Below are 22,331 nucleotides of genomic sequence, written 5' to 3'. Positions count from 1 at the left end.
GAGCGATGTCGCCTCTTGGACTTCTTTGAGTGTTTGGACTTACCCGACGACTTGGAGCCCGACGATCGATGGTGGCGTCGGCTAGGGCTCCGCAAGCGATCCTTGGACCTCCTCCTGGACCGGGATCGCGCACGACGCGGAGCCGAGTGGCGAAGCTCGAGAAGCTTGCGGGACCGCTCCCGCCTAGCCTTCGAAGTCAGGGCCTGACAGTCGTTGCACGACTCCGCGTCGTGGTCGAGGCCTAAGCAATAGAGGCACCGGCGGTGGTGATCGGTCACCGACATCAGTCGATGACAGTCTTCACAAGCCTTGAACCCAGGCATCCTACCGGCACCAGATGTCGACAGACAGGGATCAAAAATGATCAAAAAGATTTAGTCAAAAAAGACTAAAAGGGGTAGCTCTCCCGGATCTGCGCTTACTGGCGCGGAAAAAAGAAGAACTGACGTCAGCGCGCGAGGGCGGCGTCTAAGTACTCCGACGACGTCATCCCGGCGCACGACGCCGACGACGGACGCGGAGCCGCAGACGACGCCTAGCGACGCGCAAGGGGTATTGCTGACGAAAAATCTTCCGGATCCAGTCTGACGCCTGGGGATATTCTAAGGTGAGGAATCTAACTAACGTGTTTCTTTCAGATATTGTAGTGCGCACTTTCAATTAGGATTTTATATGTATTAGAGACACTTATAATTCCTGCATGTGTAATGTGCAGGATGAAATTATACTCCTGTAATGAAACTGTGTTTAGTTTAAGTTGCCTGAATTGTAGGCCCAAACTGTATGTTGTGAGTTTCGTTTTTCCCTTGGCTGCTCAAGAAATAATTAAATGAATCCTGTTTGTGCTCAAAGACAGTGTGTTCTCATCCTATGCAGGTGCAGGAATTCAACCTCGTTATTCTTAGATTTGAGGAGATACCCGGAATGTCTTTGAAGAAGTCTGAAAGGTGAGAAGGGAGGACTCTTTTCGTGCCTTGGCTATCAAACTCAAGGCCACTGGTAGACGATGAAAAATTAATCAAAGCTTGTGTGGAAAGCTACCAAAAACATTGAAGTGGAAAGTTTTATCATATGACATATTAGGGGCTGAACTTTGTCTTTTTGTATGATGTATAGGGACAGATTCGAGAGTCTTCAGCTTGTTTTTCGGAGGAGAAGGAGCATCTCGGAGCGAACTCCATAGCTTTGAGCGTTCAGACTCATTTGACGTGAGTACTTCTTAGGAAGTCAACACGAGCTGACACCTTTGGGATATGACCAGAGAGATTGGTAGGATCCTCATTTAGAGTAGTGTAGGGAAAGATATGTTTGCTTTGTTTTCCTCCAAAATGAAGAGAATTGGACTCCGCTTCTATTCTATGCTGTATTCTGATTTTGGAGTTCATCATATAATACCTTTTATGCTGAATGAATTATGTTCGTAGACTCTGCTCTGTATTAGTTTTCATGTACCTATATACTCTGATACTGAGGTGTGTTTATATTCAATTATTTTTGGCCTTATAAGAAACCCACAAATTTGAAATTCTGAGTCTGTGGTCCTTTAGAGTATGACTAAATTGACGGTATAACCTTGAATTGTTTTACTCTCCTCCACCACATTTAGTAAGCAAATAAAAGATCATCAGTCCCAACTTTAGCGGAGAAACAGGGAATTCAAGTTGGCATAATCAGAAACAAATGTTTTTTTTTTTTTTAAAGCTCCCCATCCTGGGGTTTCACTTTAATAGCTGCTGCGGACCTTTCTTTAGATGCGCTTGTCTAAAGAAAAGGGTGTGGCCTCTATTAACGTTAAAGCGTGGCATGGGGTGCTTCTAAACAAAACAAAAAAGTGAATACATAGGGGAAAAAAATGCAGCTGTGTTTGGTGCCACAAATACAGCAAAGGCGTGGCCGCCACTGTAGGCGTGCCGTGCTATTAAAAAAAAGTATATATAAAACAGTAGGAGAGAGCGTCTCTTGCCTGCAACAGCAGATCGGTGAAAACCATTTGAAGAAATAGTGCTCAGAGGCTGTAATTAAAGCCTACCGGGTAACAACACAAGTAAGAGGGCCAGTCCTTATGGGAGGTTACAAAATGAGACAAGACCGTATTAAGGAGGTACTGCTAAGTCTAATGACCAATGAAAAGCCACAGTTTACAAAGTACAATGAGACAAGTCAATTAAAATTATCGGCAGAGAGTGGGCGGAGCTTCAAGTCAATACCTGAATACAGCCTGCCTCGCAGAGCAGCGCATGTGCTGCCTAGGCTCGACCTAAAAATAATGAGGGGACCCATGCAAAATGACGTTTATGTATAACTTTACACTTCCTGCAAAACCCATCCTCCTAACTTAAGGAATTTGACATTGAAAAGGGCTGATGTGTGATATATTGTGGTCCTAAATAGAGAGACGTGTCATGGCGGCATTCATCTACTTCCTTCTGAAGGTGCCACCTAACTTCCACATCCCTCTAAAGATCTCACTCCTTAAAAAAAAAATTCTGATCAGGAGGATGAAGGTTCCAGAAACAGGTTGGTGGCTACAAGACAGGCAGTTTATATGTTATGGGGGCTCTAATCCCGGAAACTGTACCCCAAGGTATGTTTTCCAGTGAGTAATTTCATTTATTTCTGCAGGTTTTACTGGGTGTCATCCTTCCTACTAAGGACATCAACTTTGTTGCTTGGGCCACTTCAAAGTGTTTTGTTCAAATGGCACATTTCCTTTGATGTGATGTAGACCATTTCTCATGCTTCCTTCAAGAGTCTTTCCGTGGATGCAAACACTAAGGTCATTACTGACTTTTATACAGAAATACAGACCTTCTCTGATAATGATTGTGCTTATTCTATTCACTCCACTCTCTTCCTTCCAGCAACCCAGACCAATTTTGGTACTAATGCATATTGCTTCTATCTTTAAACTCCTTAGCAGCGTCTTGGCGGTTTCACATTCTGATCAATTTGTGGTTTAGCGACAGGAATTTATAGTCTGATCCGTACAACAGAGTATGGAATGTACAGATTAACAGCCAACTGTGCATTTATGGCTTGTGCATGTCAAAGAATCATTTAGAAGGGGGGAGTTCTGCACTGGATACCAATGGTAGACCTTAAGTTTCTTTCTTCACACAACAAAATAGATGGGCGGGACCTATGAAGTAAAATCATCTTTTACTGAATAGCTATGTGAATACTTTGTGTTGCATTTTCACAAACAGTTTTTTTTGCTTTGTTCTAAATGTGTACTCATTTCAGTTACAGATGGGAGAGTCTGCCTGCATTGATCTTGCCCCAATAACCTTCAGAAGAGTGAGCATAGAAGACCAGAGGGAGCAAATGAGGTGCCTTGTTTCCTGTATTTTAAGGCGCCTTCCAGCTCTACAAAAACTGCTTCCTGTGCCAGCAGTCTCCCTGCTGCTCTACGAAGATTGTTTCCTGTGTCTGCAAGCAGCCAGCTGCTCTGCATAAACTGCCTGTGCATTGGTGCTGTACCTGTGCCTAGTAGCAACCTGTTCCTTTTGAAATACTGCTTCCTCTATCTACAAGCAACCAGCTGTCTGCTTGTCTGCATGCTTTCTGCTGCTTTACAAAGATGGCTTATTGTGTCCGAGGCCCTCCACCACTCTTCAAAAACGACTTCTTGCATTAGTAGGAATCAATGAGAACAAGGAAGACTGCACCCTGTATTTACCAGGACCCTGCTGCTCCACAAACACTGCGTATTGTATCTGCCAGGACCCTGCTGGTCCACAAAGACTATTTCAAGCATGTTCCCTCACCAGCTGGTTCACATAGACTGTGACCTCAGCTGCTCTACACCTACTGTTTCATGTATCTACAGGCAGCCACTTGTAGACTATGCTTCTGTAGGCACCCTTGCTCTGCGGAGAGTGTTTCTTGGGTCTTCCAGCACCATGCTTCTTTTCATGTATTGCTCCATGCATCCTTAGGTATCCAGATGCCCCTCGTAGATGCTCGTCTATTTCTCCAAGTGCACAGCTACTCTACAAACAATGCTTCCTGCAGGCATCAGTTGCTACAAAGCTCTCCTGTGGTTATAGGACACACAGCTGCTCTCCAAAGACTGAGTTGTTATATTAGAAGTCATCTGATTTGGTTTGTGTATGTAGGGAATGCACTGCTTTAAAAAGGCTGCCTCCTATATCTGCAGGTACCCAGGCTGCTCTGCAAACACATGTCTACAGGAACCTAGCTGTTCTTCAGATCTTGCTGTGGCTGAATTTGTACCACTATACTGCAGTGACTGCTCGCTCGGATTGCTAGTGGCCAGTGTTAAGATGCCCACTCCTCACTGAGGAGGTGATCTTCTTGAAGAGGACAGCCCTCTAAACGTTTTTTTTCTCATGACACTCTTTCTTGAGAATTTGTCCTAGGCTGAGCATGTATCATGGGTTGATTCCTGGACTATTGGGGGCTGGGTCAGACCCAACTTAAGGTTGTGTGGACCATTGCAATCGAAGGCAACAGAGGATCTAATGGACTGCACACTATTTACTGTTAAATGTTATGAAGATCGAAGGAAACCTGCACACAACTACAGGATTGCAATCCTAGAAAGACATCCCGGCTGAACCCAGGGTATCCAACTCATGTACTTCGAAGCGGCGATGCAAAGGTTCACTGCACAAGCTTGCACAACACAAAGCGCTAAATGTTGAACAAAAAGTCTGTTACAGAATTATTCTAAGTATAACTCGTGTTTAATATTCTTGATATTCTGTACCCAACCCAGTAATCTTAAAACTGGCCCTTAATCTCAGCTGCATGGACTCTGCCTTCCACAGACAGCCATTTTCTGCCAGGTTTTTCATCTCCATTGATTGGGGAGAGGAGTTGGCCTAATTGCTAGAGCGGTCGATCTCAAATCTGGGGAACCGGGTTCGAGTCTCGGCAATGGCGCTGAACATCCTGTGATTCTGGGCAAATGACTTAATCTCCCCGTGCCTAATTAAAAAATTAATGTGTCCTCCTGTGACGCAACTAATGCTACGTAAAGTGCTCTGATACCCGAAACCAGGTCAAGTTCGCGCTATATAAAACTCCGTAAAAGTTAATAAATAAATAAAGATTGAACTGAATTGGGGAATTTTAAGGATGGTCAAATTCTGCTACTAATATTTTATGTTTACACACTGCCTTTCAGCCCTTGAATTTTATCATATGCAGTGTCTTGAATTTCCCTTTTTAGTCCTTGTATGCACTTTGCACACTACAATAGCATTTGGTTTGTAATATGTGCCGGCTTGTGCTAGCTGACTTTTCAACTAAGACTCTTTGCAGCACCACAGGTTCGGCATTCATGGCCTCCAGTTTCTTGGACTGCACTGCACCTTATGTTCTACCCTTGTATAGTTTTTGACTTGTTGAACTGTTTCCATAGCTCCCAAGCAGCCCAATGTTAGAGGCAATTTACGCCATTTTGTTTTAACCATCTGCACTTTTCACTCCAGTAAGCTTGTTTGTCCCCACACCTTTATACACCAAAATGTCTCAAAATACAACCTATTGGCTACGAAACCAGGAATAGCTGATATCACACATGCACTAGGGCCACTTTACATCAATGTTTTTTTGCGCTCTACAATTTAATTTTTTCAAATTGCCTAGCAATGTGGTTCTTCATGGCTCACCCTAGATTGGGTCCCATTGTGGTCTCCTGATCACACTAGTCTTCAAGTTCCAAAGGTCTTACATGGCCAAGTTCCCATCACTTGTCACCAGGGAATAATAAAACCTTCCATAGGGCTTTGGTATATTTGGTCAGTAGGAGCACGTTCAGGTATGGTGAAAAGGAGATCTGGGACACAAGTAGTGTAAGAGATCTGACATGAAAAAGAGTGAAAAGAGATCACTTACTTGGGTTGGGGGGGGGAGGAAGATTGCCCATTGGGAGGAGGAGATCATGAAAGCTTTCTTAGAAGGGAGTGTGGGCGGCATGTTGATCGTCTAATAAAGGATGAGAAGAATAGTGGTCCTTTGGGATGGTGGGAGAAAGAGTGGTTACACAGGGTGTTGTAAGGAGGAATGGTTAAAAGGGGTGGTGGGAGGAACAACAGTTATAGGGGGTTGTGGAAAGCAGGATGGTTACAGGGGTAGTGAATGGAGCAGTGCTTATAGGAAGGGGTTGATGGAGGAATGGTCACACATGGATGGAAGAGGGATCCAGGCTGCTAGTAACATCTGTTATGTGTTACTGGGGATATGGGTAGGATTGAACATGTGTGTAGCAGGTTTATGAACAAGGTGCTTTGAGAAAAATTGGACACAATGGAGTGTGATCAGGCTAGCCAGAGGGATTTGAATGAGGTGGGCCTAGGAAAGACATATCCACTTGATGTGAAAGATGGATAATGGTATATTGCCTTGGACACTTCTGTCCAATGATGGAGATGCAAATGTGCACATACAGCCTTTGTACTTCACCGGAATTACCTAGACCCATTGTGTCTGGCCCTTTCCATATCCGTTGGGCAAATCATTACTTGCTTTCACTCGTCACTTGTGTCCCACAGGCTTGGCTACTACTGAACTCCTTAAAAATGCCAAAGGATTCTTTTTGGGTCTTAACTTGTGTAGGCAGAGTAGGTAAGATTTAATCATGGGGCAGCTTTTGGGTCAGGAAATCAGTGCAACCCAACTGAATATCACTACAAGGTCAATGTCCAAACAGTAACAGTTCTTTGTTTACATATTATAGAGTAAGCATTATCAACAAACAAGACCAGAAGTTCCTTGCACCCCAAATGGTTGAGCATTACTTATCTGGATGGTAATAAATGCTGTAACATTGAGTATTGCACTCATTGCTTGTATGGAAATATCGAATGTAAGTGGCATTCATTCTGCTGCCTTCTTTCCGCAATGCACTGGTGGCATGACTTCAGCCAGATCTTTAACTCGCAGAAACGTCACTTGCAACACTTGTCTTTGTAACTCTGACTTTAGAGAGGAGCTACAACAGTGCCTTTCTAAATCAAATTGTCTAGTTTGCAAATATCAAGCTGTAGCATTTCATATAGATTGGTCTGGTCACTCGCTGGGTATGTATTTGAGATAAGTCGTTGAGCGTATCAATGAGGTTCCCATGAGGTCGATCCCATAATCTGCACTGGCGTGCCTATTGCGGGTCTCCAAGAAGACCCCATAAACGTAAAATTACTACCAGGTTTGTGGATTTAGCCCTAGTCCTCATAAAGCGGTAAATCACTATGCATTGGAAGGCGTCTAGAGATGCTAGATTAGTTCAATGGATAGAGGACCACACCCAATGGGCAGAGAATGAAAGATCGGTATTTCAAGAGTTGAGAAGGGTTTGGGGGTCACTGGCCAGTGCACTCTATCACCTGTAGATTGCCTCAAGGAGCCAGACCCTGATACTTCTGATCATTCCCCACTGCCATAGAGCAAGCCAGGTGAGGGGCAATCATAGACACACTAATTTCACACCCTAGTAAGTGCAAGGTGTCATAAGCAAGGATGTTCAATGTAGGACCAGGTTGTGTAAGAGGAAAATATGGTTCTGCAGATTACCTTCGGGCTGGGATATGTTCTAGGTGGCGGTAGGGTTGTGGGGACGCAACATTCATGCTGGGATGGGTTATTAATGTACTTAGAAGTCCCATGCATAGTCATCCTTGTATATTGTCACAGTGCACATAAGCCAACAGGTACATAACACATTTTGAAGTGCATATGGTTATGACATTTGACCCACACAGGTGTTTGTATTATTAGAAACCACAATAAGATTTTGTTAACAAAAAATAAAAGCTGTAGCATTTGCTCTGGTTTCTGAGTAGCGTCGAAGCACAGCTAGCTCCTCCACCAGAGGTTTCAGTGGACAGACAGTCTTTATATTTGCTAAGAGACCACAGATGTGGGGAAAGTAAATGCAACACAAAGACTTGTACACAGTGCAGTTTCGGCCATAATTCAGAAAGTCCTGAGCCTGTGTATCCAAATATTGAATGGGTCTGTGTATCAAAATATGCACGGTGCCAGTCATGATCAAGAGTTTTGGTACAGTGACTCACCCAAGACTCCTTCTGCAGCACTGGGCTCTGTGCCAACAGAGCATGACTGAGCCAGGTCCTGATTTATGGAGGGAACCATGATAATAGTAAATATGATCTCTGGCATCATTTGGAATATAGAGCGCAAACCACAGCCCTGAAAGCAAAACGACCAGACTGACCCTGCTGGCAGCAAGCCAAGAAGCTTGGGTGCAAGAGGGCCATGTTATCACTCTTATGGAGTATATTTCTCCCGGAAGAAGGTTTCGAACTGAGTTACCCTAGATAATCTTAAATCCTCCATTTCATGTTCCCTCAGAGGTGCTTACTGAACTTGTCATTTTGTTATGCCAGTGTCAGGTGCACGTAATACAGAGCAAGGGATCCAGTTTGCCAAGCAGGCATCCTCTAGGCACCCCTCCTTGTCTAATGGTTTGTTTTATTCATTCTTGGTTGCAGTGGGGATCTTTGTCTCAATTTTGGGTTTCCTATGTCTCCTCAAGCAGGTGCTCATTGCGGTTGTGTTGACTATTACTCTGGTTGGGTCCAAGTCAGACAGGTCCTCTCCCCAGGGCTTCCTCCTCTTTCTGCCAGGGGACAGCAACAGGGTTGATCTAGCCCTCTCAGGGTCAAAGCAGCAAGAGTACTACAACTCCATCCCACCGTTCCCCGAACTTCTTAGATGTGTTTCATTCACCTAAGGAGCGCGAAAACACTAGCTTTTGGAGGATGTATATTGGGAATATTGTAGGGAGAATCAGTCAGAATGCTACCACCCTTGAAAATCATGTGGCTGTCTAATCTATTGAGAGGATCTTTGGGTTCCCCAAAAGCAGTGAATGTGAAGAGGGAGAGCGTACATAGTCTGGGATATGCAGTGCATCCACTCATCTCAAATGGTCCTTTGCTGGGGCTCCTACTGTTGGACATATCTTTCTGGCTTTCACTGTGTCCATGGGAAGGGAAGACCGCTTTGTTTAGAAGGTTTTGCTGGGAAGGTTTTAAATTTTGTTTGGAGACTGAACCTATTTAAGAGTATGCAAGAGTATTCAGGTTTTGTTAGTGCAGGCATGTGCAGTGCCAGAACATGAAATCATATTGGCCTTTGCTCACCACATGTTGGGTCTTAGTCACAATGACCTGCTTAAAGTGCACCGGCTGTGCAGTTCCTGCAGCATACACTGCGCACCCACACAACATTCAGACACTGATCAGATTTAACTATTATAGCCAGCCAGCAACTTGCCTATGCATCTGATTCACTCCTGTTGCCTCTGTCAAGTGCGAGTGAGGATCTTATGAGTGATTGCCCAGTTTAGAAGACTCTAGAACTATGTGATTCTGCTACAGGTGTCAGTCAGTCTGTAAAGCGCCTCCCAGTGTGCTGTAGACTCTCATCCATTGAGCAGGAAAGACACCATGTCAGACCGGTTCGGACACTTCCTAATGGCACATGGTACTTTTGAGAAAATAATTGTGACCTGGATCTGGGGTTTGACAGGAAGGAGTTAATAAAGGTGGACTTCTGATCTTCCTTTTGACCTCTTCTTGCAGGTTCCTTAAGCATTGCTCGGGCTGTGTTTTGGAGCTTTGAGAATTATTCAGCAAAGCCTTTCCACCTGCCTACTATACTACAACCTGTACACCCAGCAAGTAGCATAGCCAGCGTCATGGATCCTAGCACACAGAGGGACATTTGACCCTTGCGGCTGTTTGAAAGAGAAAATACAGCAATAATCAGGGTCCAGTGGGCCCTGGTGCCACTGCTTTTGCTGCACCAGTGGAATCTATGCTCTTGCCCCAATCCTGCATTATTTGCCAAGTCATCTCTGTATTTGGGTCCTAGACATCTTGTGCAGTTGAACTAATGGACTGGATGAAGGAAGGCTATCTAAAGCGCAACATAGACAGTGTAACATAGGGTAGTCTGAATTGAACATGAGGAGGTCAGTCGACCTCCTATGGTTCTTCAGAGTGGGCCTTAACTTTGGTGTCCGTAGACTCAGTGTCACCCAGGTGCAAATGTTAGCAAACATGTAGATCTGAGTGGCTGCTACCAACAGGGTGGTGGTGATTTTTGTACAAATGACATCTGGTGGAGTGAGTACTACCACTCACCACCCATATCTTAAGTTACTAGTTCATCACTTTGTGTTGACATGCCTTATCTTGGGGAATGACCTGCAAGTGAAGTTCCTTTGTATCTGATAATGCTACCATTAGTACAGAGTGCTGCAGCCTGTCAGCAGATACTGGTTTCTAGCCATATGCATCTAAACTGCTTTCTGCCATTCAAAATGGGTAACTGGTATCAATCTTTATATGGCTCAAGTTGGAGCAAGGATTGTCTTAAAACGCTGCTTGATCTATGTAGTTAAAATTTGCAGACCTGTTATGTTACTGGACTGGGATCTTCTAGCGGTAGGACACACGTGGGCAGTGAATAATTTGAGATAGTGGTGGCCAGCACTCATTTTGAGGACCATCGCTTATTTTTTTGCTTCAGACATTTACTGAGAAGAAGAGAAAGACAAACAAAATAGAGAGACGTAAGTAGGGAGACTGCTAGATTTTGTGAAGGGAGAATGCAGGAGTGAAATAAAAGGGCAGGGAGTGTCTGGTAGTGATTTAAAAAGAGGCATGAGGTGGATTTAAAAACTATGTAGCCTTCATATTGGGCATGCCAACATTTAACAGCACCAGCCTTGGGCTTCTGAACAGAGGTTTTGGCACCATTATTAATTCTTTTACAAATTAAGCACTTTTGGAGGGTGTTAGTTTGCTAAAGAAGGTTCCATCCAGCACTAGCTAGGCAGACTGGTGTGCTTGAGTGTGACTTTTGGGGACTAAGGATCTCTCATTCTGACCCTTAGGGCCTTGGATAGTCTTCTTCAGGGCTTTGGATCCAGCAATGGGCAAGGTTGACAAGTTTGAGTAAGACCCATGTGAGACGTTGAGTGGTCACTATCCAGTCGTTCTTCACTCATAAATCAGCCATTGCTCTCTAGTCCCACTGGAAGACCTGTTTACTGTAGCCTTACCTCTGTGAACGTTTGTAGTAATTTGTTATCTGTATTTGCTCATTTTGTTCAATTACTTTATAAACATGGTATATGTTCTGATTTTTGAAAGAATGCCAATGCCCATAAAGGCGGGAGTTGTGTTTACCTAAATCGTGTTTAAAATGAGGGTTCATTTGCATACCCTTGTGTTGAGCAGGCTAAGCATGTATTGGAACGCATTGTATACCAGAACAATTGAAAGCAACAACTATATATGAGTCCTCTCTTGACTGTGAAGAGCCCTCTCATTGTATTTTATTTTAACAAAGCAAGTTAAATTTAAATATAACCTACTATAATTACATTTAAACCTAACGATTGTAATTCGGATGGGTATATAAATATATACTTATTTTTAAAAGTTTAATGAACTCAATAAAAATGCATTTTTGACTATCTGACTTTGTTTCACCAAGTTCTCCTGGTTGGTTTATTATTGTTAGTCACTTATAGTACTCAATAGTTTCCAAAATGTGCTGCTGCGCTTTATCGTATATGTATTCTACAGTATTTTGTTCTTTTCCATGTTGCTTGTCCTTGTGTTCACTGCTCTTTTTAACAAAGTCTCACAGCTATAATTGTTTACAATACTTAATAAATATTTACATTTTCATGATAAGTTTGTTGCATTTATGTTTTTGGGCAACGTTGTGATGAGACTATGTCCGTGTTTGTAGTGCTAGAACAGTAAGTCCTACAATTATCATGTACCCGCACAGAATATTCAGAATCACCGTACATTGGCAAATTAGATATACAATCACAGTTGCCACTGGTGCAAAATGAATAATGAAATTAATATAAATTCATCACCCTTGGGAAAAGGGTGTGGTACCGGTCACATTATGCAAAGTATGCTTACCTATGAGTTTGAGAGGGGGTATCCCTTTGTACTACTAATCCTGAGGACATCTTTGAACGTCACAACTGCGCCCAGAGGCAGAGTAACTGGAAAAATCTGTGTTGCGTAAAAAAAAAAATACAGTGAACCATTTCAGGCCTTTTTATCCTTGAGTGACTTGTTTAAGCGCTAGACTCTTGCTCACTTGAACAAGTGGATCACATGAGTCTGTAAAACAGGTTGTGGACTTGCAGAAAGCTAGGGATCTCAAACCTTACATGAAGTCCTAGAAGCTTGAAGGGTTTAAAAATTACGTGGATTTCTTCCAATCCTCGGAGAGGCTACAAAGTCCTTCTGAAAGAGTCGGGGAACAGGATATGGTTTAGACATGAGGTTGATTAACAACACTTTTTTTCTGCAAGCAGTCACACTCCTGATTGAGGAATGCATTTCAAAGTAGTACTTTATTTGAACCGGTGGTTGTAGGTGGGGCCCACCAAACTCCTTTTTTGAGACCTGCACTTTTTTCCTCATCAGACTTTGACCCAATGCAAGGAAGGAAAAAACAGGAGGAAGAAAGGAGGAAGAGAAAAATGGAAAAACAATCAAAGGAAGAAAACGTCGATGAAAAAACCTGAAGAGTGAAGTAAAGGGCAAGGGAGTGTAGGGTGGTGAAATAAAATAGCATGTGATAGAATCAAGTAGTGGCGGCTGATGGCTATCAAAAGTGGTGAGTTGTAGGTATCTAAAGTCTAGTCAAAAATAATGAGGTGGGTGTAAGAGAGTGGGGGGGTTTGCTGTCAAACAAATCCTGTGTTTGACGACCTGCGTGTCCACTGGTAAGAGCAGGGGGGCTGCTGCCCCCAAAACTCATGCCACCCAGGGTAGGCCACACCCCCCCCCCCACCCCTCCCTTGCTAAACCACTGGTTCCAAGTGAGTCACTTGTGATTCAGTACTGCATTAAAACACTTCCTCCCCCCACCAGCCTGCATGCGGGCTGCTCACTCAGGCTGGTAGCAGCCACGACAAAAAGGTGGGGGAGGCTACCGGGCATGAAGAGGCCTCTGGGATCTGTGGAAATCACTCTCCTTCATGCCAAAAACAAGGCAGGGAAACGTAGCGTGGTGGTGTGTAGACTTCTATGATGCACAGAGAAAAGAAAACCAATGCGGCAGCTCACACGGTGCATCACTTACTGTTGAGGTGGGTGTGTAATTAGATGCACCGAAGAAGGAAATGTGGGCTTAATTAGTGAGTGCTGAACAGGAATATGGAGTTCTAATCTAACTGCAATTTCCATATTTTATTAAACGTGTGTGATCCTCGACAAATCACTATAGCTCGGGGTTTCTCAGTCTGAATCAAAATAACAATAATCGGGATAAAATAAATGCGTATGCAGTGCTCAAGATCTCGAGTTGTTGTTAGTACCGTGCTCCATACATGGACGTGTTTTTCTTTGCAATCTGGCGCTCTTGTGGTTTTCGCTGTATTATCAGGAAAAACAACACAAAGTTCTAGAGTACCTACCGCAGTTCTTTGCTTGTGCCTGCAATTCTTATACTAGTGCTCGGATCCATGTAGTAACAGTGGTGCCATTGAAGTACAGCAGAGTGCGGAGGCAGCTACTGCACGGAGAACTCCTGCAAAGAACTTTCACATTTGCACCCTTCGTAGCGTGGGCCCGCAGAGAGACTGAAGCCAGCTAACCTAACCAATGTAGATCCTGCTCTCGTGTTTGTAATAGTCAACAACATGAGAGCAGTGCCAAGATTGGTTCAGGCAGGCAAACCCAGCGCTCATTAGTACACTGGGGAATTGTGTCTGCATTTCCACAGATTCTTAACACAGCACCAGTTGAAAAGGCCTCAAGTGCGCATGTCGGGCTGGCCATAACAAGCTAGTCGTCCAGTTTTCATGTGCACTTCGGATCTTAGGGCATTCCTCGTCCCTGCTGCCAATCAGCTGCCATGGACCTGCCCCACCCTCCAAGACACTCTAGCAAAGCGTTTTATTTTGTGACAGGTAAAGAATATATATTATATATTATACATTATTGTATGTGGCGAATCGCAGGAGGGGTGGGGCATCGCTCTTTTGCCCCAAAAGAGAACTCCGCAGCCTTGGTTTTCTGCAATTCTGACATTTGTCAGCATTGACTGCAGATTACTGAGAAACACTTTGTGCAAGGGCACTTCATTATTTTACAAATTCATCTGCTTCCAGGATTAAGACATGGGGAAAATATTTTGTAGGCATCTCAATTTCTCTGATGAGCAAATAGTTTCAGTGCATGATTGACAGCTAAGTGACATCCTGCAAGTTGCAGGGGAGTTTGGTAGTTTTTTTTTTATAACTCTATTTATTGAAATTAAACAAACAGGGTCATGCGTTACAGAATCATGTATCGTACATTATAATAGTTGTCGTTCTTGAGAGGCATCAGTACATTACTTTCGGTATTTCATGCAAAGTACCAGTCTGGCAGTGTGATTTTACACCATACAATGATCTTCGGGAGATGGGATAGATGGGAGCTCGCACAATCTCCCCCGATACACATTCCATCTAAACCATATTGCAATCCATTTTTGAGGGCATCCCCGAGCTACATACTGTTTTCTCCCTCACCATACACCAGTCCATGTCCTCTTTCCACTTCTTTAGTTTCGGTCGCACAGCGGCTCCCCATGACTGCGCTATATTACGCTTAGTGACCATCTGCCCAAGTGTGGCCCATATCCCCCCCTTCACATTTAGGTCTGTGGGCTACCAAATGTTCAAAAGGCATCTCTTGGCCTCGGGCATAAGAGGAACTCCCCAGATCGTGCTCATACATTTCAAGATTTTTCGCCAGTAGTCTTGGATTAACGGGCATTCCCAAAGAATGTGCAGGAATCCGCCTTCCATCCCACACCGTCTCCTTTACTGCCCATCCACGCTTTTGCCCATAAGCAATTATTGCTTCTCCGTGAGATAAACCCTGTGTAGGATCTTGAGTTGAACCAGCTTGAGTTTAGCAGAGATGGCCACTTCTTTTGGCGACGAGAGTGCCTCCTGCCATTCCTAATCGTCCATCTCAAGACCATCTCTTACCCATTTCTCTCTTAGTGCAGTGAGGGGATCAGGGGTGTGGTGTATAAGCTTTTTATATGTGAGGGATATGCATTTTTCTGGTATGTGCCCGTCGAGCAGCCGGTCCTCGAGTGGGGATGCCTCAGGCAGTTCCGTACCAACCGGGATGTTGGCCTGCAGGGAGTGTTTAATCTGTTTATAGCGAAAGCGCTCTGATTCAGCCAGTCCATATGTCTGTTGTAGTGTCAGGAACGGTACCACTCCATCCCTCCCCCAGAGGTCCCTTATATTCGAGATACCTATGAGGTCCCATTTGTCAAACCCCTTTGTTCGCCCCAAAGTTCCCAACTGTTCAGTGTCCCAAAGGGGGGTGGCCATGGTGAGCCTATTGGCCCATCCTAGCGCTCTATTGATTACGTGCCATAGCTGTACAGCGTGCTTCGTGGGCCCTGTGAGTGTGAATCTAGTTGGTTTGGAGTAAAGTGCACTCGTGAACCCACCACCGGGCAGTAACCATCTATCCATGCCGTATGCTGGGTCATCCCCATTTCCGTATTGGCATTGGTTGATTGCCGCCAGATGTGCTACCCAGTAGTACTTCCTAATGTCAGGCAGGGCGATACCCCCATCATACCATCCGAGTGTAAGCTTACTGAGTACTATCCGCGGCCTACCATCCCATAATAGATCTCTCTGCAGGTATTCAACGAGTTTTCGTAGTTTAACTTGTTTCCTAGCTTCCCACCATTTAGGGCTATGATTGTTGTAAATTGAGTTTCAACCAATAGGATCCCGGGAGAATGAGTTCCTCAGTCTGATTTTTGTCTCACCAGAAACAAAATATCGCCTTCAATTAGTAGTGCCCTTAAATACGTTACTCTCTTGGTGTGGGTGGGGGTAATTTTCTGTTTGTTTTTTAGCTATCCCTTGCCTTCAAGATATAACTGGCAGTGACAGTTTAAAAAAAAAAAAAAGAAAAGCCATCCGATGTCCATTCTAAATAGGGTGGACGGCCAAATGGCTCATCTCTGACCTCACCTACTCTGTCGGGCCGTTGGAGGAAATTTACAAGGATGCAGTAAATTTTGTTCCGGCGACGCAAGATGTGCTGTCCACCTGACATTGGCTTTGGCTGACAGGGAACTCACTGTTGCAATAGAGTACCTGCTTGCCAAACTCTAAATCATCCACAGAGGCCCACCTAATGCAGATTGGTACTGACCCCCAGCTCCTCATGGGAACAGTAGATCTCCAACCTTGATCATCTCACCCAATCATCCTGCGGCTCACTGCATTTTCAGTTGGGAAATTTTGAGATTCACACCCCCCCCAAACTCCCTGCCTAATCTACGTCCTTCGCAAGAATGACTAAAAAAGTAAGACAAAAACCATGAAGAATGGAAGAAACGGCATTGGCAAAGTAAAGTATTGCCCCACCAGACCTGGTACGGATGTGCACTTCTTTAGGTGGATGTGCACATAATCGGCGGAATTGTTTGAAATTTGTTGGTTTGTAACTCTCTCCTTTTAATTAATATGAATCATTCATGAAATGTTGAATTAGTGCAACATTTGGTTGGTTGTTTAATGTAGGGCATTACTATACATTGGGAAATTCTGTGACACGTATGAGTATTGGTTGGAAGTGTCTTTGATTCCAAAATGAGTGTAAATATAATAATTTTATAGTATTTTTAATATGCAATTTGGCATTTGTCCATGGTGTGTGTATGAGTTCCAATTATTTTAATATTGTACAGATCTTAAGTAGTTCTGCTTATTATAAAGGAATATAACACACTGGTTGTGGATAGGTTTTGTATAATGAAGAATAAAGAAAGATATTAATTTACCACTGGAACATTTGGTTTTCTTATCGAAAACGAATGATGTTAGTGTGCCTTTACTCAATGAACTGATCTGCATTAGGGTGCAGTTGCATCTCAAGCTGCTGAACATTGGTTGAAGGAGCACCTGTGACCAGCACCTACACAAATTACTAATTGGGGTTGTGTTGGGTTATCGTTCTCTCTCCAGCTGCAGACTTTCTGTATGGCATCTTGTGTGTTAGCTTGGAGAAGCTTCTATTTGATTGGACAAATATTCGCCTGGTGTCCTGGATAGCAATTGTAAAGTCTGTAATGAGTGATCTAGGGTTGCCGTTAAAATTCAAATTACACGTTTCTCATGCCAGACAGGAGTTGTGTTACAGTGAATTTGAGTAGGCACGGTACGATGGGTCTTACTGGCACCATAGGTGGAGGTCTGCTCACCAGTGATCTATGGGCCATTCTGCTAATAGCATGTGGGAGTATGCCTCTTCACCAGACAGTCAACAGCACGCACTCAACGTAGTCTTTCTGTATTGGTGGACTCAGACACCCTTCGTTATATTGTTGCGTTTGGACCCTGCTTTTAATACTTTGCTTTTTGCTGCTATAACTGAGAACTTTCTCCATATTTTGTACTGTTTGTCCTTTGAATGCGGTCATCCTCCGCAGTGGAGATGTGCTGTTTAACTCCTTCCAACTTAGGTGTTTGAGTGTCTATTTGAACATTGTGGGCATCAATGTTAATATCTCTCCAAGATGAGGCTTTCTTACATGGCCCTGAGGAGCAATTTCATATCGTCATCCTGTTCCCCTGTATCTTGTGACGACCCTGGGGTATTCGGAAGGCTACCATCCACCATATATGCTCAGCATCCTCTGTGGGGCTTAAATCACTACATGGGCTGTTTCCAGTCTGCCTTCCCCATGCCCAGGTTGTGGTAGAGGGAGTCGTGGTGAAGAGAAGAAAAGAAGGGGGCAGGGGAAGAATTGTGCATCAATGGTCAGGCTTACCTGGCAAGTATGCCTGTCACTGGTTACCAGTCTTCACCCTGGCACCTCCACTGGCCAGAGCTTCCCTCTCCCACTGGGTCCTTCCTCACACCCAGACCTGTAGAGGATGACCACGGGGGGGGGGCACAAGCAGAGCAGGCCACATCATGGTGAAGGACTGGGTTTTCTGAAGACCCAGCGGTGCCAGGGGACAACACCTGAAACCTTCGTAGGTTACCTGTTCTGGCGTACAAGACACAGAGACACGGGACACTTCCAGTGACGTCAGAGATCAGCGTTTATTTACTGCAGGGATACAGAAGTCACAAGAAGTACACAGCGTGTAGGTTCTCGGAGACTGCTTCAAATTCGTAGAAGTGGGTCGCTCCTTTTATACACGTTTTTGCCATAGCGCAGTATGGCGAACAAAGGTTACAACTCAGTTCCCACAATAAACTTCAAAAAGGGTCGCGTTCATGTTTCAGGAGGCCGGAACATAATTACAACAGTCTTGCCGGTTCCCAACTGTAAAAACATATCCCCTCCGCAATAAACACATTAAGAGGAAGGACGGAAAACAGGATGCGAGGAAAGGATGAGGATGCACAACAGATTAGAAAAGAATGTTAGAGGCAATAAAGGAAACTCGAGAGAGGGATCAAAGACCTCGTGTCTAATGTATGCGTGACTGAAACAATAGACCGGAGCGGCAAGATGAGCCTCGAGCGGGGCCATCTGCCTTACTCGTGTCATTCCCCTCGTCATAAAAGTCACCTCGAAGAAACACGTGTCCTTCATACTATCTTGAAAGTCCCAGGGTCACGAAACGGACAAAAGCCCGTTCGCTGGCTACTTGAGGGCAAGAAAACAAAATGGACGCTGTATCTAAAATGGAACCCGAGGGTTCGAATGAACGAACACAAAAATGAGACGAACCGTACAAGGCTGCATAGCGAAACTTCGCACACCCACTGTACTCGTCATTTGCGGTTCATAGATACCACACTCGTCCATATTCGTCACCACTCAAAAGTGCCGTCCCGTCTCACACGGAACCTCAGACGCTCCTTTTGCCCTCATGTAGGCAAGCACTAGTCTAGATCAGAATCTATATCGATATTCATCAGATCGTTCAGATGCTGCTGAAACATCATTCTATCCATCAATGTCTCTTTGGTAACAGATGGCCGCCTTATACACGTCGCAGCACATTGGCCACATAAGGCAGGACCACACTGAACACAAAGACAACACGTGAACAGAAACGCTACAACAGCCCCTACAATCATCAGAATACTCCAACCCCAAGTTGACATCAGGCCCCAAAACCATCCTAGAAGCGTCCAATTACCTTCGTCCACGTGTATGGACTCGGAAATCTTATGCAACTGCGAGATGGCTTGATATACAGTCGGAGCATTGTCAGGGATGAAAATGCAACAACTCGAATGGATAATTTTACACACACCCCCTCGATCTGCAAGAACAACGTCTAGAACCATACGGTTCTGCAACGTCATGAGTCTATCCGCCTGTAGTTCCGCTGTTAGATTACCAAGGGCGTTTGCAGTAATATTAGCGGTCGATTCCACCACACGGGTCAACTGTCTTAGGTTCCTACTATTAACCATAGGTCCCCAAAACGGCAGGAAACCCTTAAAGAAGTCTCCTGCTTCTTGACCAGCAGTATCCTCTTTGCTGATTACGCCTCTCACGACTCTGGTTTTGTGATAGTCAGAAGCAACTGTGAAGGTCGGAGGTAAGAGATTCGCAATATAACAGGTACCCGAAAAGTCGCGGGGTAACCATGTATATGCGCGCTCATAACACACAAAATAGGTGCCCTTGGCGGTCAGAAAAACAGGGGAAGAGAGCATCGGTAGAACATACGTTTCAGTGCAAGCACTGTTCCCAAGTTGTGCTCTCGGATTTCGACCCAAACCTTGCAAACAGAAATTACCAAGGTGCGGTACAATCCATATAGGGGACGAGCTCTTCAACTGTCTATCCCCCACTGACGTACCATACTCAGCCTCACTCAGATCCTTATAAGCCTGTACTTCTTCGTCTGGAATGAGTGATACATCGAAAATATCTCTGTCCAGATCTGCTATGGCTATCGCCAGAGGCTTGTGGTACGGACCAGGACCGGACTTGACAGATCGTGGCTCTCGACTAGGGTAAGAGTCTAGTGCACTGCGAAACATGGTTTGGAATGCTCGAGCTGAACCCTGGGAACTGTATGGAAGGACCAAGTACGGAATACCCCTATCCATGGTGTGTGGCATTAACCCACATACCCAACAATTTGTAGTATTCACCACTAACTGATGCTGATGTAGGAGTTGGACAAAAGAATTATTCCTGAATTCCGCACGTCTAACCTGTTCGTGTTGAGGCAAAGGATGAAAAGAATGTGGGGAAACAGTAGTGCGGGAACTTAGATTAGGAGAAGAGGTAGGCGAAACAGAAAGCAAGAATTTCGATACCCCGAAATACACTCCGCCCACCAATAACATAGATACAGTTAGGAATAACAAAAACACCTGAAACAGAAAACATTTTGTTCGCACGACCCTCCTTAACTCTGATCTCTGTGCCAACACCCTTTCTTCTTCCACCAGCTTAAAGAATGCCATCCTCTACAAACCGTCCGTGACGTTCTTGACGCACTTTGTTCTGAGCAGCGATTATCAATTCCCAGGAGTTCCCAGGAATCGACAAAAGTAACCAACCTAGCGTCAGAAACCTGCTAAACAGAAAGAAGTACCCGCACGGCCCTACGGTAACCCGGATGGAGAGGTTCAAATTTATTACAAGTCTCTTAGCAGTGGAAAGCACGAAAAACTTAAAAAGAAAGGATGTAATTGTTCATAACATTCATAACGTCAAAACCACTATACTATCAATTTTTATTAGTCTTTGAAGTCCTTGAACGAAGAAAGTATCGACTTCTTCCAGGTTGAGTTTGTTCTACGAACAATTGTTCAGATGGCGCAGCAGTGTTCAATGAAGCAGATGACGAGTCGGACCTTGGGTTTTCTGCTACTAATGACTCCACTTGTGGAGAGGGCAATGACGAATCCTCCACAAGTTGAGCGTCGCTGAACGGCACGAAACGCGAGGGAGTCTCAGTCTCTTCGGCCGGAATCCCAGTTCTCACCCAACCGTCAGTTGGTAAGGGGATCGGTACCTTCTTTGTATGACTGGCGTGGACCCAATTCTTCCGGCCCTCCAGTCGAACCGCTGTCCTCGTCGTCAACAAGACTAAGTGGGGTCCAACAAATCTTGGCTCCAAATTACGCTTCCGACCGAAATTTCGGGTGACTACCCAGTCACCTGGCCGGAGCTGATGTCCAGGACCCTCTGTCTGCGCCGGTAGAGCTTCAAAGACCTGTTGATGAATTAATCGTAGTTTAGTGGTCAAATCATACAAATAATCGATCAACATTGGATATTCAAGACTATCAAAAGCCCTAGGTCTCGGGACTCCCCAAATATTTGCAGGGCGACCGAACACAATCTCATATGGGCTGAGCCCTACTCGAGAGTGTACCGTCGCTCTGGTCGATAGGAGAGCCAGAGGCAAGGCATCAGGCCATGACAGACCAGTCGAAGCCTGGATCTTAGCGAGTTTCAGCTTCAGGGTACCATTGTACCCTTCAACCAAACCCGCTGCCTGAGGATGGTTGGCACTGTGGAATTTCTGCTTTATTCCAAGGCCCTTACACACACTCTGCATTACACTTCCCACAAACTCACTTCCATTATCCGACCACACAATCCGCGGCATTCCATACCTAGGGAAGTATTCCTTCAACAAGATTTTCGCTGTGGACAGGGAAGTATTATCCTTAAGAGGATAGGCCTCGATCCATCTGGAGAACGCGCAAACCACAACCAAAACATACTTCAGGTTATTGCATCTCTCCATATGGATGAAGTCTAACTGGATAACCTCAAAGGGACAGGTAGGAGGAGCGAAATGACCAGGTGGAGTGGGGGTGCCTTTTCCAGGATTGTGCATCAAACACACCATACAATTCTTAACCACTCGTTCGGCACACTTAGCAATACCATCATTCCTCCACACAGGGGACAAGAACTTGCATATTCCTTTCGCACTGATATGTGACAACCCATGAGCCATCGTCACAACAGCTAACACGTATGCATCTGGAAGCATCCATCTCTGACATTCCGTCAGATCAACCCAACATCCATGCATATCCAATTTCCCTGTACTTTCTTTCCACTTGGTCTTTTCAGCTTCAGTAGCTCCATTCTGAATTTCTTTCACACTCTCGACAGTATTTTCACACATACCAGTCTCTTCCGGCCATCTCACTGAACTCGTAACATACATTCGAGTCGCAAGATTCTTAGCCGTTTCTTTAGCAATCTCATCCGCAAATGCATTACCACGACCAACATCATCCGTCACTTTCCGGTGCGCACTACATTTGACGATCGCCACTTGTTTAGGCAATGTAAGTGCATCCAAAAGA

At 44.7% G+C, this 22,331-nt stretch overlaps 1 long non-coding RNA gene across 2 annotated transcripts in view; it reads left to right on the top strand.

Moving 5' to 3' along the window:
• LOC146782835 (uncharacterized) overlaps nt 1-11,666 on the top strand; it is a 36,420-nt gene extending 24,754 nt beyond the window's left edge. The window contains exons 4-5 of one of the 2 annotated variants that reach the window (XR_014971965.1): nt 877-947; nt 3,250-11,666. This is a non-coding gene — a long non-coding RNA (uncharacterized LOC146782835). Of the gene's footprint in view, nt 1-876; nt 948-3,243 lie in introns of both variants that reach the window. The other variant, XR_014971964.1, reaches the window with a different exon arrangement.
• Nucleotides 11,667-22,331: the final 10,665 nt, after the last annotated feature.

Source organism: Triturus cristatus, chromosome 12, assembly GCF_964204655.1.
Source record: "Triturus cristatus chromosome 12, aTriCri1.1, whole genome shotgun sequence".
Taxonomy (NCBI): domain Eukaryota; kingdom Metazoa; phylum Chordata; class Amphibia; order Caudata; family Salamandridae; genus Triturus; species Triturus cristatus.
The sequence above is the reverse complement of the archived record's forward strand: the minus strand, read 5'-3'. Positions and strand labels throughout refer to the sequence as shown.